Source organism: Oncorhynchus mykiss, chromosome 21 (genome assembly GCF_013265735.2).
Source record: "Oncorhynchus mykiss isolate Arlee chromosome 21, USDA_OmykA_1.1, whole genome shotgun sequence".
Taxonomy (NCBI): Eukaryota; Metazoa; Chordata; class Actinopteri; order Salmoniformes; family Salmonidae; genus Oncorhynchus; species Oncorhynchus mykiss.
This window is the reverse complement of record NC_048585.1, coordinates 34,610,321-34,636,272: the sequence shown is the minus strand read 5'-3', so window position 1 is coordinate 34,636,272 and position 25,952 is coordinate 34,610,321. Positions and strand designations below refer to the sequence as shown.

Here is a 25,952-nt window from a genome sequence, read left to right as displayed (position 1 = left end):
ATTCAAACACGGCTAGAACATCCAGGTTAGCGGAGTGCGCTAAAGCAGTGAATAAAACAAACTTAGGGATGAGGCTTCTAATGTTAACCTGTTTAGGAATCTTGCCAACAGCCAATGAAACTGCAGGGTGCCAAATACAAATCAACAGAAATCTCATTGATCAAATTTCTCAAACATACAAGTATTAGGCACCATTTCAAAGATAAAATTCTCGTTAATCCAGCCACAGTGCCTGATTACAAAAAAAAAAATATAATAATAATAATAATTCTTTACAGCGAAAGCTCCACAAAAGATTGTTAGGTCACCACCAACTCACAGAAAAACCCAGCCATTTTTCCAGACAAAAAGAGGAGTCACAAAAAGCGCAAATAGAGATAAAATTGATCTTCATCAGATGACACTCATAGGACTTTATGTTACACAATACATGTATGTTTTGTTCGGTAAACTTAATATTTATATCCCAAAATCTTATTTTACATTGGCATGTTATGTTCAGTAGTTCCAAAACATTCAATGATATTGCAGAGAGCCACATGAATTCACAGAAATACTAATTATAAATGTTGATGAAAATTCAAGTGTTATGCATGGAACTTAAGATGCACTTCTCCTTAACTTGTTGAATCTAGGGGTCTTAATTTTGCACGCCCAATTTTTCAGTTTTTGATTTGTTAAAAAAGTTTGAAATATCCAATAAATGATTGTGTCCCACTTGTTGTTGATTCTTCACAAAAAAATACAGTTTTATATCTTTATGTTTGAAGCCTGAAATGTGGCAAAAGGTCGCAAAGTTCAAGGGGGCCGAATACTTTCGCAAGGCACTGTACAAGACCACTGATAATCTCCCTCGATCTGGGGCTCCACGCAAGATCTCACCCCATGGGGTCAAAATGATCACAAGAACGGTGTGCAAAAATCCCAGAACCACACGGGGGGGACCTTGTGAATGACCTGTAGAGAGCTGGGACCAAAGTAACAAAGCCTACCATCAGTAACACACTACGCCGCCAGGGACTCAAATCCTGCAGTGCCAGACGTGTCCCCCTGCTTAAGCCAGTACATGTCCAGGCCCATCTGAAGTTTGCTAGAGAGCATTTGGATGATCCAGAAGAAGATTGGGAGAATGTCATATGAAACCAAAATATAACTTTTTGGTAAAAACTCAACTCGTTGTGTTTGGAGGACAAAGAATGCTGAGTTGCATCCAAAGAACACCATACCTACTGTGAAGCATGTGGGTGGAAAAATCATGCTTTGGGGCTGTTTTTCTGCAAAGGGACCAGGACGACTGATCCGTGTAAAGGAAAGAATGAATGGGGCCATGTATCGTGAGATTTGGAGTGAAAACCTCCTTCCATCAGCAAGTGCATTGAAGATGAAACGTGGCTGGGTCTTTCAGCATGACAATGATCCCAAACACACTGCCCGGGCAACGAAGGAGTGGCTTCGTAAGAAGCATTTCAAGGTCCTGGAGTGGCCTAGCCAGTCTCCAGATCTCAACCCCATAGAGCATCTTTGGAGGGTTGAAAGTCTGTGTTGCCCAGCAACAGCCCCAAAACATCATTGCTCTAGAGGAGATCTGCATGGAGGAATGGGCCAAAAAACCAGCAACAGTGTGTGAAAACCTTGTGAAGACTTACAGAAAACATTTGACCTCTGTCATTGCCAACAAAGGGTATATAACAAAGTATTGAGAAACTTTTGTTATTGACCAAATACTTATTGTCCACCATAATTTGCAAATAAGTTCATTAAAAATCCTACAATGTGATTTTCTGGATTTTCTTTTCTCATTTTGTCTGTCATAGTTGAAGTGTACCTATGATGAAAAGTACAGGCCTCATCTTTTTAAGTGGGAGAACTTGCACAATTGGTGGCTGACTAAATACTTTTTTGCCCCACTGTATATGAATACCTAATTGCATATTAAAGTAGCTGTCTATTTGGACAAGATGCATTCTGCAGCCTCAGCAGGAATTCTCTGCTGTCAGGCCCCCTCTGTCACCCCCGCTGCTATTTTTCCTCTTTTCTCTCCATGGAGAGCTCAAGAGAAAAGAGGAAAAATAGCAGCGGGGGTGACAGAGGGGCCTGACAGCAGAGAATTCCTGCTGAGGCTGCAGAATGCATCTTGTCCAAATAGACAGCTACTTTAATATGCAATTAGGTATTCATGTACATCCCCTTTCTTTCCTTTACCCATCTCTCTCTCCTGTACCCCCTTCCTCTCACCCTACATCTCTTTCTCCTGTACCACTCTCTCTACTCCCTCTATTTTGCCTCTCCTTTGCTCTTGTCTCCCCTCTCCCTTTCCCGCTTTCTCTGTCTATGTACCTCTACTTCCTGAATCGTATTCTTGCACATCGCTGCTGCTATAAATAGGCTATCCTGTGGTAGCAGCAGTACAGAGCACACGTCAGGGCAGGAGCAGGGTGATGCTAGGGGACAGGGCAGGGGATGGCACTGCATAACTTCAACTGTGACTGCGGGAAGAGGCTTCTCGTTAGCTCTGTTTGACTGTGTTGCGCTCGGAATGGGAAGGTCCTCGCTTACTGTTCCCTCTCCTGCATATCTGAACTGGGACTGAGATCTGGGACCAAGGCCTGCGCAAGGAGTGAGCTGAGCTACAACTGGGCTAGACCTGGACTCTGGTTAAAGCGTTTGAGGTGAGATGCTGCTGGTGGTGGCTGAGACCTATATGGATTTTGATGAACGATGGTTGTTGAAAGCCTGGGCAGAGGATAAGTTAAGGCAATGGCAAATATTTGTGGAGCAGTAACTGTATGAGCTGTCTTACCGTAGTGAGCTAGGTTACAGGCCAAATCAATCTACTTCCTTAGCACTATGGCAGGCTGTTGGTGATCACGCTAAATTCTGGAAAACAGATAATTCACCGAAGCCGGGTAATTCCTCCTACTTCCCTGCCTAAGCAGTTTTCTGCATCATTACTGAAAAAGTTACGACTTATGATGCTATTAATCAGCATTTAACTCTGCTGGTATCCTATTTGAAAGAAATGTTTATCATACTGTTCTTGGCCAGTCAGTTGACTCGATGGATAATCAGTCACCCTTACGTGACTTGGTAGTCTCGGTTTTTATTTTTGGCAACTCACAGAAACCGATTGTTATTGCTGCCTTATTAGCAATTGACACCAAGAAGTCCATTAGCAGCTGACAATGTGGACCCGTCTTTGCTTAAGTATGCAGCGCCTCTCTCATTGCGTGAGAGTGTGGACAGCAGCTTTGTTTTTACTACTCCATAAGGGTGGGGATAGTAGTGATCTTTAATTATCAACCCATTTCCAGCCTCCCCTGTCTTTCAAAAATTCTAGGATCAGTGGTCCACAAACAGCTGTTATTTTCTGTAAATTGTTTTCTTAATATTAATCAATCGGATTCAGACCTAAACATAGCACCACTATGGCTACCATGCTGGTTGTAAATTATATTACAAATGCCTTAAAGAATTGTTGCCATGTCTGTTGAATAAGCTGTCCTCGATAGGGTACTGATGCTTGCCGATGGTTTCATTATCTCAATGACAACTCAGGCCAACAAATCGGAGTTCCTTGACGTAAAGGATGTTTTACAATCTACAGTGTATATAAATAAATAAAATTGGTAATACTTAAAAAAATATATACATTTATTTAGATGCAGATAGTGATCAGCTTTAATATTGCAGACAGAGTTTTATCAATGAGTGTTTGCATAATTTCCAAGCGCCCATATTAAAAAACAAAATGTTTCCTTCATTTATTGTCCCCTAACCCTACCACCCCTCCCATAATTGGAGTAAACTAATGGACAACAATACTTCAATATATACATTGGTTATTCCTTTAAACGTTAAGAGCTTATGCTGCGACCGTTAGTGGTAGATGTGGTTGGATTCTGTCATTGCACTACACTATAACAAGGGGGAGTTAGAATACTGATCGATCGGTAGTCTAATCTGGCATTTAATGGAGGCGTTTTCAGTCGAGTCTCCTCTGGCACGAGTCCTGCATCAGGCAACAACAAAAAAACTGTCATTGGTCCTGGAGTTAAGAGAGAATTTGGGAATATATTGGGGGAATATGTTGGGGGAATTTCACTTGATGTGTGGACTGACGATTTTGGAAAAAATAGGCACGGTGGGCTTTTGGTTTCTCTTTTTCTAAAATCAGGGGGTAAAAAAAGTAAGGAACTTGTCTGTAGGCCCTGCATTAAAGACCAAAAATTGGGTAAAGAAAATTAAATAGATTGCAAAATAGTTGGGAATAGATTTCCGATGTGCCAATTCCATGGTTTATGAATTGACACGCAATTTTTCTGTTTATTATAACCTACTGCAGGCCTAAAACCTATGGGTTTCATCTTCTGAATGAATTATTTATATTGAAGATAGAAGCCGTCTCTTAATGATTTCCGAGAACATCAGCTGATATCTCAAAGTGCTGTACAGAAACCCAGCCTAAAACCCCAAACAGCAAGCAATGCAGGTGTAGAAGCACGGTGGCTAGGAAAAACTCCCTAGAAAGGTTTAAACCTAGGAAGAAACCTAGAGGAACCAGTCTATGTGGGGTGGCCAGTCCTCTTCTGGCTGTGCCGGGTGGAGATTATAACAGAACATGGCTAAGATGTTCAAATGTTCAGAAATGACCAGCATGGTCAAATAATAATAATAATAATAATAATAATAATAATAATAATAATAATATAATAATAATAATAATAATAATAATAATAATAATAATAATAATAATAATAATAATAATCATCATCATCATCACAGGCAGAACAGTTGAAACTGGAGAAGCAGCACGGCCATGTGGACTGGGGACAGCAAGAAGTCATCATGCCAGGTAGTCCTGAGGCATGGTCCTAGGGCTCAGGTCCTCCGAGAGAGAAAAAGAAAGAGAATTCGAGAGCATACTTAAATTCACACAGGACACCGGATAGGACAGGAGAAGTACTCCAGATATAACAAACTGACCCTAGCCCCCGAGACACAAACTACTGCAGCATAAATACTGGAGGCTGAGACAGGAAGGGTCAGGAGACACTGTGGCCCCATCCGATGTCAGCCCCGGACAGGGCCAAACAGGAAGGATATAACCCTACCCACTTTGCCAAAGCGCAGCCCCCACACCACTAGAGGGATATCTTCAACCACCAACTTACCATCCTGAGACAAGGCCGAGTATAACCCACAAAGATCTCCGCCACAGCACAACCCAAGGGGGGCGCCAACCCAGACAGGAAGATCACATCAGTGACTCAACCTACTCAAGTGACGCACCCCTCCTAGGGACGATATGAAAGAGCCCTAGTAAGCCAGTGACTCAGTCCCTGTAATAGGGTTAGAGGCAGAGAATCCCAGTGGAGAGAGGGTAACCGGCCAGGCAGACACAGCAAGGGCAGTTTGTTGCTCCAGAGCCTTTCCGTTCACCTTCACACTCCTGGGCCAGACTACACTCAATCATATGACCCACTGAAGAGATGAGTCTTCAGTAAAGACTTAAAGGTTGAGACCGAGTCTGCGTCTCTCACATGGGTAGGCAGACCATTCCATAAAAATGGAGCTCTGTAGGAGAAAGCCCAGCCTCCAGCTGTTTGCTTAGAAATTCTAGGGACAATTAGGAGGCCTGCGTCTTGTGACCGTAGCGTACGTGTAGGTATGTACGGCAGGACCAAATCCGAGAGAAAGGTAGGAGCAAGCCCATGTAATGCTTTGTAGGTTAGCAGTAACACCTTGAAATCAGCCCTTGCCTTGACAGGAAGCCAGTGTAGGGAGGCTAGCACTGGAGTAATATGATAATTTTTTGGGGTTCTAGTCAGGATTCTAGCAGCCATATTTAGCACTAACTGAAGTTTATTTAGTGCTTTATCCTGGTAGCCGGAAAGTAGAGCATTGCAGTAGTCTAACCTTGAATTGACAAAAGCATGGATTCATTTTTCTGCATAATTTTTGGACAGAACGTTTCTGATTTTTGCAATGTTATGTAGATGGGAAAAAGCTGTCCTTGAAACAGTCTTGATATGTTCATCAAAAGAGATCAGGGTCCAGAGTAACGCCGAGGTCCTTCACAGTTTTATTTGAGACGACTGTACAACCATGAAGATTAATTGTCAGATTCAACAGAAGATCTCTTTTTTCTTGGGACCTAGAACAAGCATCTCTGTTTTGTCCGAGTTTAAAAGTAGAACGTTTGCAGCCATCCACTTCCTTATGTCTGAAACACATGCTTCTAGCGAGGGCAATTTTGGGGCTTCACCATGTTTCATTGAAATGTACAGCTGCATAGCAGTGAAAGTTAACATTATGTTTTCGAATGACATCCCCAAGAGGTAAAATATATAGTGAAAACAATAGTGGCCCTAAAACCGAACCTTGAGGAACACCGACATTTACAGTTGATTTGTCAGAGGACAAACCATCCACAAGGACAAACTGATATCTTTCCGACAGATAAGATCTAAACCAGGCCAGAACTTGTCCGTGTAGACCAATTTGGGTTCCCAATCTCTCCAAAAGAATGTGGTGATCGATGGTATCAAAAGCAGCACTAAGGTCTAGGAGCACGAGGACAGATGCAGAGCCTCAGTCTGACGCCATTAAAAGGTCATTTACCACCTTCACAAGTGCAGTGTCAGTGCTATGATTGGGTCTAAAACCAGACTGAAGCATTTCGTATACATTTTTTGTCTTCAGGAAGGCAGTGAGTTGCTGCGCAACAGCCTTTTCTAAAATTTGAGGAATGGAAGATTCGATATAGGCCAATAGCTTTTTATATTTTCGGGGTCAAGGTTTGGCTTTTTCAAGAGAGGCTTTATTACTGCCACTTTTAGTGAGTTTGGTACACATCCGGTGGATAGAGAGACGTTTATTATGTTCAACATAGGAGGGCCAAGCACCGGAAGCAGCTCTTTCAGTAGTTTAGTTGGAATAGGGTCCAGTGTGCAGCTTGAAGGTTTTAGAGGCCATGATTATTTTCATCATCGTGTCAAGAGAGATAGTACCTAAACACTTGTCTCTCTTGATCCTAGGTCCTGGCAGAGTTGTGCAGATTCAGGACAACTGAGCTTTGAAGGAATACGCCGATTTAAAGAGGAGTTCGTAATTTGCTTTCTAATAATCATGATATTTTCCTCAAAGAAGTTCATGAATTTTTTACTGCTGAAGTGAAAGCCATCCTCTCTTGGGGAATGCTGCTTTTTAGTTAGCGACAGTATCAAAAATAAATGTTGGATTGTTCTTATTTTCCTCAATTAAGTTGTAAAAATAGAAAGATCGAGCAGCAGTAAGGGCTCTTCGATGCTGCACGGTACTGTCTTTCCAAGCTAGTCGGAAGACTTCCAGTTTGGTGTGGCGCCATTTCAGTTCCAATTTTCTGGAAGCTTGCTTCAGAGCTTGGGTATTTTGTGTATACCAGAGAGCTAGTTTCTTATGAGAAATGTTTTTAGTTTTTAGGGGTGCAATTGCATCTAGGGTATTGCGCAAGGTTAAATTGAGTTCCTCAGTTAGATGGTTAACTGATTTTTGTCCTCTGGCGTCCTTTGGTAGACAGAGGGTGTCTGGAAGGACATCAAGGAATCTTTGTGTTGTCTGTGAATTTATAGCACGACTTTTGATGTTCCTTGGTTGGGGTCTGAGCAGATTATTTGTTGCAATTGCAAACGTACTAGAATGGTGGTCCGATGGTCCAGGATTATGAGGAAAAACATTAAGATCCACAACATTTATTCCATGGGACAAAACTAGGTCCAGAGTATGATTGTGACAGTGAGTAGGTCCAGAGACATGTTGGACAAAACCCACTAAGTCGATGGTTCCGAAAGCCTTTTGGAGTGTGTCTGTGGACTTTTCCATGTGAATATTAAAGTCACCAAAGATTAGAATATTATCTGCTATGACTACAAGGTCCGATAGGAATTCAGGGAACTCATTGAGGAACGCTGTATATGGCCCAGGAGGCCTGTAAACAGTAGCTATAAAAAGTGATTGAGTAGGCTGCATAGATTTCATGACTAGAAGCTCAAAAGCCGAAAATTGCTTTTTTTTTTTTTTTGTAAATTGAAATTTGCTAGCGTAAATGTTAGCAACACCTTTGCCTTTGCGGGATGCACGGGGGATATGGTCACTAGTGTAGCCACGAGGCGAGGCCTCATTTAACACAGTAAATTCATCAGGCTTAAACCATGTTTCAGTCAGGCCAATCACATCAAGATTATGATCAGTGATTAGTTCATTGACTATAATTGCCTTTGAAGTAAGGGATCTAACAATTAAGTAGCCCTATTTTGAGACGTGAGGTATCATGATCTCTTTCAATGACAGGAATGGAGGACGTCTTTATCCTAGTGAGATTGCTAAGGAAAACACCGCCATGTTTAGTTTTGCCCAACCTAGGTCGAGGCACAGACACGGTCTCAATGGGGATAGCTGAGATGACTACACTGACTGTGCTAGTGGCAGACTCCACTAAGCTCTGCTGCCTGGCCTGCACCCTATTTCATTGTGGAGCTAGAGGAGTTAGAGCCCTGTCTATGTTGGTAGATAAGATGAGAGCACGCCTCCAGCTAGGATGGAGTCCGTCACTCCTCAACAGGCCAGGCTTGGTCCTGTTTGTCGGTGAGTCCCAGAAAGAGGGCCAATTATCTACAAATTCTATCTTTGGGAGGGTCATAAAACAAGTTTTCAACCAGCGATTGAGTTGTGAGACTCTGCTGTAGAGCTCATCACTCCCCCTAACTGGGAGGGGGCTAGAGACAATTACTCGATGCCGACACATCCTTCTAGCTGATTTACACGCTGAAGCTATGTTGCGCTTGGTGATCTCTGACTGTTTCATCCTTACATCGTTGGTGCCGATGTGGATAACAATATCTCTATACTCTCTACATTCGCCAGTTTTAGCTTTAGCCAGCACCATCTTCAGATTAGCCTTAACGTCGGTAGCCCTGCCCCCCGGTAAACAGTGTATGATCGCTGGATGATTCGTTTAAAGTCTTATACTGCGGGTAATGGAGTCGCCAATGACTAGAGTTTTCAGTTTGTCAGAGCTAATGGTGGGAAGCTTCGGCGTTTCAGACCCCGTAACGGGAGGAATAGAGGCAAGAGAAGACTCGGCCTCAGACTCCGACTCGTTGCTTAATGGGGAAAACCGGTTGAATGAGCGACACCGGTTGAGCATTCCTACAGCATTTCCCTTCAGAAACCGTGAGAAAGTTGTCCGGCTGCGGGGACCGTGTGAGGGGATTAATACTAACGTTACTATCTGTACTTACTGGTGGCACAGACGCTGTTTCATCCTTTCATACACTGAAATTACCCTTGCCTAACGATTGCGTCTGAAGCTGGGCTTGTAGCACAGCTATCCTCGCCGTAAGGCGATCGTTCTCCTGTATATTATGAGTACAGCGACTGCAATTAGAAGGCATCATGTTAATGTTACTACTTAGCTTCGGCTGTTGGAGGTCCTGACGAACCATGTCCAGATAAAGCGTCCGGAGGGAAAAAGTTGAGGGAAAAACCAAAAATATAAACGGTATTTTATTTACTATAAAGTAAAAAAACGTAAAGTTGTCAGGTAGCAAAGCAAGGTTGGCAACAAAACGCACAGCAACACGTTGTGACTGGAAATGGCGTCAAAATGGTATCCAACTTAAATATTATTAAACCTGCTTTATATAGAATCCCCTTAGATGTTCTGTGCTTTTATTTACAGTAGTGATGGACAGCTGGATGTATTTTGTTTTTTACAAGCGTAGAGGGCTGTGAATACTGCAAACAACGTTTCCAGAATTAGAGGATTCTCAATATCAAAGGGGCATTTTTCGTTAGGGCAAATCTGGTCTGTGAGAATACCTAAGGGGCTTTTATAATGCAGGATGGATAATCGTTGGATAACAGCTCGGCTCTCAACTCATTAACTTGTTGAATCTAGGGGTCATTATTTTTAAGGACCAGAAAATAGAATATGCATATAATTGACAGCTTAGGATAGAAAACACTCAAGTTTCCAAAACTAAAGATATTGTCTGTGAGTATAACAGAACTGATATTGCAGGCAAAAGAATGAGAAAAATCCAATCAGGAACGCAGCGGTTTCTAAATTAGAGTCCCTTCCTATGCTTCTCTATTGAGCAGTGAATGGGGTATCAACGAGATTCCTTTTTCTATGGCTTCCTTAATGTGTGTAGTATCACAAGACATAGTTTCAGGCTTTTATTTTGAAAAATGAGCGTGTACAACAACATTGCGTCAGTGTCCACCTGATGGCTCTTTGTATTTCTCACGCAAAAGACAGAGGTAGCCAATTTTTCCACCCGGTCCCAGTTGATATATCATGAATAGATATTTGAAAAACACCTTGAGGATTGATTATTAACAACTTTTGCCATGTTTCTGTCGATATTATGGAGCTAATTTGGAATATTTTTCGGCATTGTCGTGACCGCAATTTCTGGTCGTTTTCTCAGCCAAAGCTATTTTTTGCTACAAAAATAATTTTTCTGGAAAAAAGGAACATTTGCTATCTAACTGGGAGTCTCGTGAGTGAAAACATCCGAAGCTCATCAAAGGTAAACTATTTCATTTGATTGCTTTTCTGATTTTCGTGACCAAGCTGCCCGCTGCTAGCTAGGCATAATGCTTTGTTAGGCTATCGATAAACTTACACAAATGCTTGTCTTGCTTTGGCTGTAAAGCATATTTTCAAAATCTGAGATGACAGGGTGATTAACAAAAGGCTAAGCCGTGTTTGAATATATTTAACTTGTGATTTCATGAATATGAATATTTTCGAGTAAGATTTGTCTGTTGAGTTATGCTACTTAGTGTCAGTTGATGACAATTCTCCCGGATCCGGGATGGGTAGATCCAAGACAGGCGGTTTATCTGTAGCAGGTGTAGTCCATCATGCAAACAATATAAGCAGGACAATACACTCTTCATAGCCCGGCGACTGTATGTGTGAACCCCCCGAACTTGCAATATATTCGATGCTTGAGCACTCAAGTTGTTGTTTTTTCTAACTCAAAACCTCATGCAACTGCGAAATGATGGTTAAAGTATACTGTGCAGTATCTGTTCAACATCTTCATCTTATGCTGTCGTTAATAAAATAACGAGGAAAAAAAATACGTTCAAAATGCAGATGTTTATTTCAACTACATACATTTCAGTTGCACTTACCCCCCCCAGCTCCACGACCACGGGTAAACTTTGCTGAGATTATCAATGTATTTGTTGCATTGTTGCACCAGTTCAACTTAGCTTGTAGGCTTGGCAGAGTTACGGATGAATGTTTTCAGTTGATGCCAAACAAGTTCGATCGGGTCTAAATCAGGAGATCTACATGTGGAGATGCAAAAAAAGATTTGTTGATATACTGTAGGTGTAGGTTATTTTATTTAACCTTTATTTTACTACATAAGTCTACTTACTCTGCTGGCATCTTGACCCAGTTTATGCCCTCATTTGCAATACAAACCCGGGCGGAAGTGTGTTTTGGTTCATTGTCTGCATTTGGAGGAGAAAAAAAGACATTTAGCCTAACAGCCAACATTAGGTACAATTCTAGAAATGTACATGTAAATATGCCTAAACATAACAACATATTACCTTGAAAGAAACAATGTGGTCCCTGAAACACCTCTCTGACATAGGGTCCAGCAAATCTCTTGATGATTTTTTTCCCTCAAATCTCAAGCCATGATACCTGAAAAAGGAGCCAACTGTGAATTATTGTGGAAAACATAGCAGTCCGTGAGGTGTAGGCAAAAAATATTTTAGATACCCTTTGCTTTGTAAATGGCCAAACTTAACATCAAAATGCAAAAATGGGCCTGGTCCCTGGTGAGAAATTGTCTTCCTACACATGGAGTTTGAGGGAATGTTTGGGACTAGGCTTGCTTGACCTTCATTTTTTTCTGTAGTAATTTTGAGCAGATTGCTAAAGGGCCACGGTTGATTTGTCTGTGAAGATCACGTCATTGAATGTCTCGCCAGCTTTGATCCATTCCTGGGCCTGCAGCATGCAAAGTTATTTGTCAGAAGAATCATTGGGTCGAAACTACAACCATGTGTGTTCTCTTGTTTTGAAAGAAAATTAAATAGTATGTGTACACTACCTTTCAAATGTTTGGGGTCACTTAATGTCTGTTTTTGAAGGAAAATATATATATTTTTGTCCATTTTTTAAATGACATCAAATTGATCAGAAATAGTGTAGACGTTATAAATGACTATTGTAGCTGGAAACAGCAGAATTTATTTGAATGGAATATCTACATTGGTGTACAGGGACCCATTATCAGCAACCATCACGCCTGTATTTGTGACACGTTGTTAGCCTTTTAAAATTATAAACTTGGATTAGCTAATTGATCATTTGAAAACCTTTTTGTTAGCATAGCTGAAAAGTGTTGTCTGATTAAAGAAGCAATAAAACTGTTATTTTTAGACTAGTTGAGTATCTGGAGCATCAGCATTTGTGGGTTTGATTACAGGCTCAAAATGGCCAGAAACAAAGACCTTTCTTTTGAAACTCATCAGTCTATTCTTGTTCTGAGAAAGGAACGCTATTCCATGTGAGAAATTGCCATGAAACTGAAGATTTCGTACCACGGTGTGTACTTCTCCCTTCACAGAACAGCATAAACGGTCTCTAACCAGAATAGAAAGAGGAGTGCGAGGCCCTGGTGCACAACTGAGCAAGAGGACAAGTAGATTAGTGTCTAGTCTGAGAAACAGATGCCTCAAGTCATTAAATAGTACCCGCAAAACACCAGTCTCAAAGTCAACAGTGAGGAGGCGACTCCGGGACGCTGGCCTTCGAGGCGGAGTTCCTCTGTCTTTTGCCCATCTTAATCTTTTTATTGGCTAGTTTGAGGTATGGATATTTCTTTGCCACTCTGCCTAGAAGGCCAGCATCCTGGAGTCGCCTCTTCACTGTTGAGACTGGTGTTTGCCGGTTCGGGGTAGGGCCCTTATTTCCAGGTATGGGATATTTTAATGCTACAGCATACAATGACAAACTAGACGATTGTGCTTCCAACTTTGTAGCAGCAGTTTGGGGAAGGCCCTTTCCTGTTTCAGCATGACAATGCCCCTGTGCACAAAGCGAGGTACATTAAAAAATGGTTTGTCGAGATTGCTGTGGAGTAACTTGACTGGCCTGTACACATCCCTGACCTCAACCCCATCGAACACCTTCAGAATGAATTGGAGCGCTGACGGGAAGCCAGGCCTAATCGCCCCGACCTCATTAATGCCCGTTGTGGCTGAATGGAAGCAAGTCCCCGCAGCAATTTTCCAACATGGTGGGGCAAGCCTTCCCAGAAGAGTGGAGGCTGTTATAGCAGCAAAGGGGGACCAACACTGTATTAATGCACATGATTTTGGAATGAGATGTTTGACGAGCAGGGGTGTGTGTGCATCTCACTCACTGAACAAAAATATAAATGCAACATGTAAAGTGTTTGCCCCATGTTTCATGAGCTGAAAAAATATGCCCCAGATATCTTCCATACACACACACATTGTATTTCTCTTTAAATTGTGTGCACAAATTGTTTACATCCCTGTTGATCTTTTCTCCTTTGCCAAGAAAATCCATCCACCTAACAGGTGTGGCATATTAAGAAGCTGATTAAACAGCATTTTCATTACACAGGTGCACCTTGTACTGGGGAAAATAAAAGGCCACTTTAAAATGTGCAGTTTTGTCACACAACTCAATGCCACATATCTCAAGTTTTGAGGGAGTGTACGTTTGGCATGCTGACTGCAGGAATGTCCACCAGAGCTGTTGCCGGAGAATTTAATGTTCATTTCTGTACCATAAGCCCCTTTAATGTCCTTTTAGAGAATTTGACATTACAACAGCAGACGTGTAACCATGCCAGCCCAGGACCTCCACCTTCTTCACCTGCAGGATTGTCTGAGGGGGGGTTACGTGGGTGTATTTATTTTTGTAATAAAGACCTAAAAATGTTTAAGGTTTGTGTGTGGGCATTAGCCTTTGTATTTATTAAGGCAATTACTTAAAAATAAGCAGTACACATTATTATGCCTCTACTCTAAGTATTTATTCCTGCATTAGTTTGGTATCATCCAGTAATCTTATCCAGCCGTATGCAATAGGCTAAGTCCATGTTATTTATTTATTCCTGACTGATGTTATGGATCCTCTTCAGTGTGAAAAACTCTAGCTACAGCCTTCCGCCCTACCACCCGTATAACAGCTATGAGTGCTCCGAAGGCAGGCAGAGTGAGTGGGCTGGCCTGTGTGGTCTCTCCAACCTGGGAAACACCTGCTTCATGAACTCTGCTCTGCAGGTACCATACTCTAACCCCTCAACTTGCCGAATAATGTTTGTACCATGTTTTGTGCTGCATACCATGTTGTTATGTGGTGTTGCTTCCATGGTGTGTTGCTGCTATGTCTTAGGTCTCTCTTTATGTAGTGTTGTGATGTCTCTTGTCGTGATGTGTATTTTGTCCTATATTTTTAATCCCAGCCCCCTTCCCCACAGGAAGCCTTTTGGTAGGCCATCATTGTAAATAAGAATTTGTTCTTAACTGACTTGCCTGGTTAAATAAAAAAATACATAACTGTTCACTGTGAATGTTGGTGTGTATGCATTTGTTTTAATTGTATCATGGCAGGAACTGCTGCTGGTATTGACCTTTGGCATTGTATAATACTGTTGGTTTTGGCGACTCCTTTGACTGTTGGACTTTTCATTTGGATTTGCTCATTATTCCCTGTCCTGCATATTTTACTGCTTTTTTTCCCCCCAACTTTTAATCTTTTTTATATATTTTGTGTTTCTCTCGCTGTTTTTCTTCAGTGTTTAAGTAATGTTACTCCTCTCACCGAGTATTTCCTGAAAGACAAGTACAACGATGAGTTGAAAGAGGACAACCCTCTGGGAATGAAAGGGGAGATCGCCAAGGCCTACGCTGAGATCACCAAGCAGTCGTGGTCTGGGAAGTACAGCTATGTCACACCACGGCCTTTCAAGGTAATTTACTGTACCAGGGTTGGGGTCAAGTCCATTTGCATTCCAGGCAATTCCAAAGGTACACTGAAATTCCAATTATCTTCAATGCTTTTCAATTGGGAAAATGTCTAATTGGAATTTGGTTTACATTCTGAATTGAAATGGAATTGACCCCAACCCTGTACTGTGCCCATACTAACTTCTGAAATTCACATGGTCTGAAAGTTGTTTCCTCACTTCTGCTTTGATTCTGCACCAATGTGCCCAATCCCAAATTGACCTTTAGACCCACTAGCCACAACAACTGAGTCTCTTGAGCAGTGATGATGTGGTAGAAAGAATGGGTGGGTAAACACTGATTTCTGTTCGTGGTGAATAAAGTAACGCTCCCTATACTTTCAATGTGGTTTTCCACAATAGGTGGGTCAACATTCATGCAAAATAGAAAAGGTGCGTGAACGGTGTTTATGTGAGTTCACCTTCAATTACACCACTGCTCTTGAGTAGATCAGAAAGTATCACAGATATAAGAAATATGGCAATAGTACTACTTTGTTAACTGACAGGCTACAGGTTGGTGGATTCTGCTATTTTGCTTCCACTCATTCAATCGCCACAAGTTCCCGAGGGGTGAAGTGTCAATTTGGAATTTCCTATATACCTGTTGTGTGTGTGTGTGTGACTCTGTTCTCCCCTCCGTCCAGACCCAGGTGGGTTGTTTTGCTCCCCAGTTCTCAGGCTACCAGCAGCAGGACTCTCACGAGCTGCTGGCCTTCCTGTTGGACGGTCTACAGGAGGACCTGAACCATATCAGGAAGAAACCCTACATCCTGCTCAAAGATGCCGAGGGCAGGCCTGACAAGGTCTGTTACTGCTAACTTACTGTCACTCTTTATTTCATTAGTTTAATTTGTTTTACTATTTGTCAGGGACCATGCATAACAAATACTACATAGCTACAGTACAGTACACAGCAATTTGTCTCTGTAGTCGCAGGTAGTCTTTGCGCTCTTTCTGGCATTCAACACTCATTCGGTTAATGTTGTGCGTTGATTTCTTTCAAATCAAATCCATTTTAAATGTTATTTGTCACATGCGCCGAATACAACAGGTGTTGACCTTACAGTGAAATGCTTACTTACAAGCCCTTAACTAACAATGCATATTTTTTTTAAGTTAAAAAAAATAGCAAGAGATAAGCGAAACCAATAATTAAGGAGCAGCAGTAAATAACAATTGTGGTTCGGAGTCAATCTGTCAATGTGCGGGGGCACCGGTATTGAGGTAATATGTACATGTAGGTAGGCTTATTAAAGTGTCTATGCACAGATAATAACAGAGAGTAGCGGTGGGGGGGGGGGGGGGGGGGGGGGGGGTTGCAAATAGTCTGGGTGGCCATTTGATTAGCTGTTCAGGAGTCTTATGGCTTGGGGATAGAAGCTGTTTAGAAGCCTATTGGACCTAGACTTGGCGCTCCGGTACCGCTTGCCGTGCGGTAGCACAGAGAACAGACTATGACTAGGGTGGCAGGAGTCTTTGACAATTTTTGGGGCCTTCCTCTGACACTGCCTGGTATAGCGGTCCTGGATGGCAGGAAGGTTATCCCCGGTGTTGTTTTCAGTCTCCTGAGGGGGAATAGGTTTTGTTGTGCCCTGTTCACGACTGTCATGGTGTGCTTGGACCATGTTAGTTTGTTTGTGATGTGGACGCAAAGGAACTTGAAGCTCTCAACCTGCTCCGCTACAGCCCCGTCGATGAGCATGGGGGCATGCTCGGTCCTCTATTTCCTGTAGTCCACAATCATCTCCTTTGTCTTGATCACGTTGAGGGAGAGGTTGTTATCCTTGCACCACACGGCCAGGTCTCTGACCTCCTCCCTATAGGCTGTCTCGTCGTTGTCGGTGATCAGGCCTACCACTATTGTGTCGTCAGCAAACTTAATGATGGTGTTTGAGTCGTGCCTGGCCATGCAGTCTTGGGTGAACAGGGTGTACAGGAGGGGACTGAGCACGCACCCCTGAGGGGCTCCAGTAATGAGGATCAACGTGGCAGATGTGTTGCTACCTACCCTCACCACCTGGGCACGGCCCTTCAGGAAGTCCAGGATGCAGTTGCAGAGGGAGGTGTTTAGTCCCAGGATCCTTAGCTTGGTGATGAGCTTTGAGGGTACTATGGTGTTGAACGCTGAGCTGTAGTCAATGAACAGCATTCTTACATAGGTGTTCCTTTTGTCCAGGTGGGAAAGGTTAGTGTGGAGTGCAATAGATTGCATCATCTGTGGATCTCTTTGGGCGGTATGCAAATTAGAGTGGGTCTAGGGTTTCTGTGATAATGGTGTTGATGTGAGCCATTATCAGCGTTTCAAAGCACTTCATGGCTACGGACGTGCGTGCTACGGGTCTGTAGTAATTTAGGCAGGTTTCCTTCGTGTTCTTGGCTACAGGGACTATGGGGGTCTGCTTGATGCATGTTGGTATTACAGACTCAATCAGGGACATGATGAAAATGTCAGTGAAGACACCTGCCAGTTGGTCAGCACATGGCCGGAGCAATCGTCCTGGTAATCCGTCTGGCCCCGCAGCCTTGTGTATGTTGACCTGTTTAAAGGTCTTACTCACGTCGGCTACGGAGAGCGTGATGACACAGTCGTCCGGAACAGCTGATGCTCTCATGCATGCCTCAGTGTTGCTTGCCTCAAAGTGAGCACGTCTGGTAGGCTCGTGTCACTGGGCAGCTCGTGGCCATGCTTCCATTTGTAGTCTGTAATAGTTTCCAAGCCCTGCCACATCCGACGAGCGTCAGAGCCGGTGTAGTATGATTCAATCTTAGCCCTGTATTGACGCTTTGCCTGTTTGATGGTTCGTCGCAGGGCATAGCGGGATTTCTTGTAAGCTTCCGGGTTAGAGTCCCGCACCTTGAAAGCGGCAGCTCTACCCTTTAGCTCAGTGCGAATGTTGCCTGTAATCCATGGCTTCTGGTTGGGGTATGTACGTACAGTCACTGTGGGGACGACGTTCTCAATGCACTTATTGATAAAGCCAGTGACTGATGTGATGTATTCCTCAATGTCATCGGAAGAATCTCGGAACATGTTCCAGTCTGTGATAGCAAAGCGGTCCTGTAGTTTAGCATCTGCTTCATATAACCATTTTTTTATAGAGCGAGTCACTGGTGCTTCCTGCTTTTAACTTTTGCTTGTAAGCAGGAATCAGGAGGATAGAGTTGTGGTTGGATTTACCAAATGGAGGGCGAGGGAGAGCTTTGTGCGTGTCTCTGTGTGTGGAAAACAGGTGATCTAGAATTTTTTTCCCCTCTAGTTGCACAATTAACCTCTAGCGTCGAGCAATCCCGTATCCGGGAGAGTAATCATAGCCTCAAGCTCATTACCATAACGCAACGTTTCCTATTCATGAAAATCGCAAATGAAATGAAATAAATATATTCAAACACAAGCTTAGCCTTTTGTTAACAACACTGTCATTTCAGATTTTCAAAATATGCTTTTCAACCAAAGCTACACAAGACACGATTCTGTGAAGCATAGGATATTACGTTGGTAGGATATTCGTGATCGTACCTCGTCTAGTTTATTGTCCAATGATTGCACGTTTGCGAGTAATATTGACGGTAAATGGCAGCTTTCCTAGTTGCCTTCTGCGGGTCCGGACAATGCATCCGGCTCTTTGTCCTCTGTGTCGCTTCCTTTTGCAAATAATTGAAATGTCTACCCTGTGGGGTGTTTGGAGAATATCGTGTGAGTCCTGCTTGTTGTTGTTGAAGAAATCTTTGTCTAATCTGAGGTGAGTGATCGCAGTCCTGATATCCAGAAGCTCTTTTCTTCCGTAAGATACGGTTGCAGAAACATGTACAAAATAATTTACAAATATTGCGAAAACAAACACATAATAGCACAATTGGTCAGGAGACGGCAGTCTCCTCCGGCGCCTTTTTCATGTTTCAATTATCAGTTATTTGTGCAATTGCTTGTGTTTGTTGAGTGTCCTTCCCTATAAGCGTGCTGAAAGTCTTGTCAATTTGTTTACTGTGAAATAGCAATGTATCTGGTCAAACACAATTTTTTCCAGAAGTTTACTAAGGATTGGTAACAGGTTGATTGGTTGGCTATTTGAGCCAGTAAAGGTGTCTTTACTATTTTTGGATTGTGGAATGACTTTAGCTTCCCTCCAGGCCTGAGGGCACACACTTTCTAGTAGGTTTAAATTGAAGATGTGGCAATATCTTCTGCTATTATCCTCAGTAATTTTCCATCCAGATTGTCAGACCCGGTGGCTTGTCATAATTTTTTCACCTCTTCCACACTGACTTTACGAAATTCAAAAGTAAAATTGTTGTCTTTCATAATTTGGTCCGATATATACTTGGTTGTGTAGTGTCAGTGTTTGTTGCTGGCATGTCATCGCTAAGTTTGCTTATCTTGCCAATGAAAAAGTCATTAAAGTAGTTTGCGATATCAGTGGGCTTTGATGAATGAGCCATCTGATTCAATGAATGAAGGAGCCGAGTTGGCTTTTTTTTTCCCCAAAATGTAATTTAAGGTGCCCCAAAGCTTTTAACTATCATTGTTTATATTATTTATCTTTGTTTCATAGTGTAGTTTCTTTTTATTTAGTTTAGTCACATGAGTTCTTAATTTGCAGTATGTTTGCAAATCAGTTGGACTGCCAGACTTTAATTGCCATACCTTTTGCCTCATCCCTCTCAACTGTACCATTTTTAAATTCCTCATCCAGCCAAGGGGATTTAACCGTTTTTAGTCATTTTCTTAATGGGTGTGTGCTTATTAGTAACCGGAATAAGTAGTTTCATAAATGTGTCAAGTGCAGCGTCTGGTTGCTCCTTATTACACACCACAGACCAGCAAATATTCTTTACATCATCAACATATGAATCACCACAACATTTTGTGTATAAGAGGTCAAACAATATGTTAGGCCCAGCCTTTGGAACTTTGGTTTTCCTAGATATGGCTATTATATTGTCATCACTACATCCTATAAAGTCTGTCTCGGCTATGTTTCTGATTTCATTGCTTTGCTTCCCTTCTGTAAGACTGTAGGCATGTTTCTAGAGTATTAACAATAAATAGGAACAGTGTACCACTCCATAGTGTTCCCTAGGTTTATGTCAAAATGGTTTCTCAGCCGTATCCCTCCCCTCTGTGTGACCACTGTAGGTGTTTCCCTTCACCCTGTATCTAAATAGTGTGTCTTTCCCTTCCCTTCTGTGTAACTTTAGGTAGTAGAAGAGAAAAAACAGTAGTGGGAATAAACAGTGTCATAGCAACACTGGAGTGTCTGAAGGAGGTACAGTACTATCTCACCCTGTGTCTCACAGGAGGCATGGGAGAACCACATTAAGAGGAACGACTCCATTGTGGACATCTTCCACGGCCTCTTCAAGTCCACCCTGATGTGCCCCGTCTGCGCCAAGGTCTCCGTCACCTTTGATCCCTTCTGCTACCTGACCCTGCTGCTGCCCATGAAAAAGGAGCGCAACACTGGTAGTCTACCTGGTCAGGCTGGACCCCCTGGCCAAACCCACACAGGTAACTACAGTATTTGGGTTGTAATCAAAAGCTTTTGCCACTGAAAACGTGTGTGTCTTATTGGATAGCACCTCCCTGTTTTGGCCTGTTTGCACCTCGTGAATATGACCAAAGTCAGTCTGGACACCCTGGCCAAACCCACACACACAATACCCCATAATGACAAAGTGAAACATTTTTGGGAAATTTCTGCAAATGTATTACAAATAAAAAAACATACCTTATGTACATAAGTATTCAGACAGACCGTTTGCTATGAGACTCGAAATTGAACTCGGCTGCATCCTGATTCCATTGATCTTCCTTGATGTTTCTACAACTTGGAGTCCAAATGTGGTAAATTCATTTGAATGGACATGATCTGGAAAGGCACACACCTGTCTATATAAGGTCTCACAGTTGACAGTGCATGTCAGAGCAAAAACCAAGGCATGAGGTCGAAGGAATTGTCCGTAGAGCTCCGAGACAGGATTGTGGGGCACAGATCTGGGGAAGGGTACCAAAACATTTCTGCAGCATTGAAGGTACCCAAGAACAGTGTCCTCCATCATTCTTAAATGGAAGAAGTTTGGAACCACCAAGACTCCTCCTAGAGCTGGCCACACTGAGCAATCAGGGGAGAAGGGCCTTGGTCAAGGAGGTGACCAAGAACCCAATGGTCAATGACATAGCTCCAGAGTTCCTCTGTGGAGATGGGAGAACCTTCCAGAAGGACAACCATCTCTGCAGCACTCCACCAATCAGGCCTTTATGGTAGAGTGGCCAGACAGAAGCAAATCTTCAGTAAAAGGTACATGACAGCTGCTTGGAGTTTGCAAAAAGGCACCTAAAGGACTCTCAGATTCTCTGGTCTAATGAAACAAAGATTGAACAACTTTGGCCTGAATGCCAAGGGTTACGTCTGGAGGAAACCTGGCACCATCCCTACGGTGAAGCATGGTGGTGGCAGCATCGTGCTGTGGGGATGTTTTTCAGATGCAGGGAGTGGACTGGAAAACTAGTCAGGATAGAGGGAAAGATGAACGGAGCAAAGTACAGAGATCTTTGATGAAAACCTGCTCCAGAGCGCTCAGGACCTCAGACTGAGGTGAAGGTTCACCTTCCAACAGGACAATGACCCTTAGCACACAGGCAAGACAACACAGGAGTGGCTTTGGGACAAGTCTCTGAATGTCCTTGAATGGCCCAGCCAGTGCCCGGACTTTAACTTGATCGAACATCTCTGGGGAGACCTGAGAATAGATGTGCAGTGACTCTCCCCATCCAATCTGACAGAGCTTTAGAGGATCTGCAGAGAAGAATTTGAGAAACTATAACAGGTGTGCCAAGCTAGTAGCATCATACCCAATAACATTCAAGGCTGTAATCGCTGCCAAAGGTGCTTCAACAAAGTACTGAGGGGGGGTAGCCTAGTGGTTAGAGTGTTGGACTAGTAACCGGAAGGTTGCAAGTTCAAACCCCCGAGCTGACAAGGTACAAATCTGTCGTTCTGCCCCTGAACAGGCAGTTAACCCACTGTTCCTAGGCCGTCATTGAAAATAAGAATTTGTTCTTAACTGACTTGCCTAGTTAAATAAAGGTAAAATAAAAAAATAAAAATAAAGGGTCTGAATACTTATGTGAATGTAATATTTCTGTTTTTGCTTTGTCGTTATGGGGTTTTGTGTGTATATTGAGGGGGGGAAAGCAATTTGATCAGTTTTAGAATAAGGTTGTAATGTAACAATGTGGAAAATAATAATTTCTGAATGCACTGTATGTGTACTTAAGATGGGGGGGGGGGTTCTTTCCAAATTCAGATGATTGTAACCGATATATCCGTTCCATCGGATATTTGCCACCAATGAGAACCTCAGCAGCATCATGGAGAGGGACGACATCTATGTGTTAGTGTCAGACTATTCTGATGAAGGCAGTTGGGTGAAGCGCTGTCTACTCCCCCTCCAGTGGTAGATCTGTGAAACCTGGGTTGTATTCATTAGGAACCAAACAGAAGGGCATGGACTGAATTCGGGAGGGACTACCTGAACATGTCCAATTTGAAACACTCGGTTTTTCCCTTGCAAAACGTTTTGCTGCAGTATGCCCGAATGAATACAACTCTTAACTTACCAAAGATGCAGACATCTGCAACACATTCACCCTACCCTATAGTTCTGTAGCTTTGAGGTGGCACGTCTTCTTGGGTATGACGTTACAAGCTTGGCACACCTGTATTTGGGGCGTTTCTCCCATTCTTCTTTGCAGATCCTCTCAAGCGCTGTCAGTTTGGATGGTGAGAGTTGCTGCACAGATATTTTCAGGTCTCCAGAGATGTTTGATCGGGTTCAAGTCCGGGCTCCGGCTGGGCTGCTCAAGGACATTCAGAGACTTGTCCCGAAGCCACCCCTGTGTTGTCTTGGCTGTGTGCTTAGGGTCATTGTCCTGTTGGAAGATGAACCGTCGTCCCAGTCTGAGGTCCTGAGCATTCTGGAGAATGTTTTCATCTTGGATCTCTCTGTACTTTGCTCGTTCATCTTTCCCTCAATCCCGATTAGTCTCCCAGTCCCTGCTGCTGAAAAACATCCCATCACCATGATGCTGCTACCACCATGCTTCACCGTAGGGATGGTGCCAGGTTTCCTCCAGACGTGACGCTTGGCATTCCAGCCAAAGAGTTCAATCTTGGTTAAATCAGACCAAAGAATCTTGCTTCTCATGGTCTGAGAGTCCTTTAGGTGTCTTTTGGCAAACTCCAATCGTCAGTCATGTGCCTTTTACTGAGGAGTGGCTTCTGTCTGGCCACTCTACCATAAAGGCCTGATTGGTGGCCAAGATTGGCCCAGCCAGAGCCCGGACTTGAACCTGATACATACCCTACATTATTCATCTCATATGTATACGTATATACTGCACTCTATATCATCTACTGCATCTTTATGTAATACATGTATCACTAGCCACTTTAACTATGCCACTTTGTTTACATACTCATCTCATATGTATATACTGTACTCAATACCATCTACTGTATTTTGCCTATGCCGCTCTGTACCATCACTCATTCATATATCTTTATGTACATATTCTTTATCCCCTTACACTTGTGTCTAAGGTAGTAGTTTTGGAATTGTTAGCTAGATTACTTGTTGGTTATTACTGCATTGTCGGAACTAGAAGCACAAGCATTTCGCTACACTCGCATTAACATCTGCTAACCATGTGTATGTGACAAATAAAATTTGATTTGATTTTGATCGAACATCTCTGGAGAGACCTGAAAATAGCTGTACAGCAACGTTCCCTATCCAACCTGACAGAGCTTGAGAGGATATGCAAAGAAGAATCTCCCAAAATACAGATGTGCCGAGCTTGTAGCATCATGCAACAAGAACATGCAAGGCTGTAATCGCTGCCAAAGGTGCTTCAACAAAGTACTGAGTAGTGTCTGAATACTAATGTAAATGTGATATTTCAGTTTTTGCTTTGTCATTATGGGGTATTGTGTGTAGATTGAGGGGGGGTGGTCCATTTTAGAATTAAGGCTGTAATGTTACAAAATGTGGAAAACTCAAGGAGTCTGAATACTTTCCAAATGCTCTGTACATACATTAGGGCGCTACAGCAAGCTTTACAACATGCTGCCTCTGGTGGGTAGGTAACCATCTCAGAAACTGCCGCTAACTAACCTTGTACTCTGTGCTCTTGTTAAGTACTTAGCCTAATTGTGACAGATGTTGCTAAAAAAAAAAAGGCTCTAAAAATACATTTGATTGCTCTTTTCATTGTTTCAATGGAACCTTTTTTGGTTTCTAGTGTAAACAAGACTTTGACACAATGTCCTGATCTTTATATAATTTATAATTTAGCCCAAACAACTACCTCTTTCCCTACTGTATTTATTTTATTTATTTATTTTGCTCCTTTGCACCCCGTTATTTTTATTTCTACTTTGCACATTCTTCCACTGCAAATCTAGCATTCCAGTGTTTTACTTGCTATATTGTATTTACTTTGCCACCATGGCCTTTTTTTGCTTTTTACCTCCCTTATCTCACCTCATTTGCTCACATCGTATATAGACTTGTTTATACTGTATTATTGACTGTATGTTTGTTTTACTCCATGTTGTATGTGTCGAACTGCTTTGCTTTATCTTGGCCAGGTCGCAATTGTAAATGAGAACTTGTTCTCAACTTGCCTACCTGGTTAAATAAAGGTGAAATAAAATAAAATGTGTTTTCTCATTAAACGGGAACACTAAAGAACTGAGTAATAACAGCACTGAGGGTGGATGTTTCTTTCTTCGAGGGGAGCATATCAGTTATGTTGAGCAGTTAGATGTTGTTGGAGTATGTCTATGTATTGAATGGTAACTGATTATATTAATATTGTGTGTTTTATGTTGTATGGTGCATTCTGTTGTTGAGGAGGACGACACTGAGGAGACAACCCCCTCTTTTCTTAACAACACACTGTCAATGGCAATGCTACTAATGGGATCCTGGAGGTGGGCTCGCCCGGTAGGTAACACACACGCTCCAGAACACGCACTCAAACGGACACACTTACACATGCGCTCACCTAAGACTGAGGAATGTTTCATATGATTGTGTATTGTGTTTCCCTTTGATGTGTTTTGTAATTGATATGTATAGTGTAATTGTTTTATTGATATTACGCAGGGCTCATCTGCGAAAGAGACTGTGGTCTCAGCATTAAATAAAAAATGTAATCCCTGTCGATAAAGCTATTCCATAAACTGATCGGCTGATCCATTCCAGGCGAGATGGAGACTGACGAGCAGGATGGAGACGACGAATCCAGTCAGGACCAGGAGCTGCCCTCTGAGAACGACAACAGCCAATCGGAGGACTCTGTGGGTGGCGGGGACAATGAGCTGGAGAACGGGGTTGGTCAAGGGGGAGATAATTCGGGGACCAAAGGTCACCAGAACCAGATGTCTACGACGATGGAGGACAATAAGAGATTGTTTACATTCCAGTTTAACAACATGGGGAAGGCGGACTTCAGCTTAATCAAGGAGGAACCGCGGCAGATCCGGTTCAACGAGGGACACCTCAGACTCAGTGGTAAGATGGGCTTTTTGCATACTGTATGCAGATGAAGTCACAACCCTCCAATAAAGATAAAAACATGGTAACGTTCTAATAGCATTATATTTATTGTAAGCACTAACCAGTGCCTCTAGTTGTTAATGCACAATCCACCTTTCTCTTTCTGTTATATTCTCACCTTTACAATGAGTCTTAAAGGGTATATTGCTCTCTCCCTGTAACAGACCGGTCCTATCTCTCTTTGGACTGGGAACCAGAGGTTAAGAAGAAACACTTTCATGAGGGTATCACAGATGTAAGGCTTTCTACTCTCCTGTAAACACTAGA

General features: G+C 42.6%; 1 pseudogene across 1 annotated transcript in view; it reads left to right on the top strand.

Moving 5' to 3' along the window:
* Nucleotides 1–25,952, top strand: part of LOC110501069 — a 41,551-nt pseudogene that overhangs the window by 10,640 nt on the left and 4,959 nt on the right. Inside the window, exons 6-13 of the transcript XR_005038447.1 lie at nt 5,033–5,078; nt 14,190–14,334; nt 14,850–15,023; nt 15,707–15,865; nt 20,358–20,568; nt 25,020–25,070; nt 25,332–25,640; nt 25,850–25,920. The product of XR_005038447.1 is annotated as a ubiquitin carboxyl-terminal hydrolase 15-like (transcript). The remainder of the gene's footprint in view (nt 1–5,032; nt 5,079–14,189; nt 14,335–14,849; nt 15,024–15,706; nt 15,866–20,357; nt 20,569–25,019; nt 25,071–25,331; nt 25,641–25,849; nt 25,921–25,952) is intronic.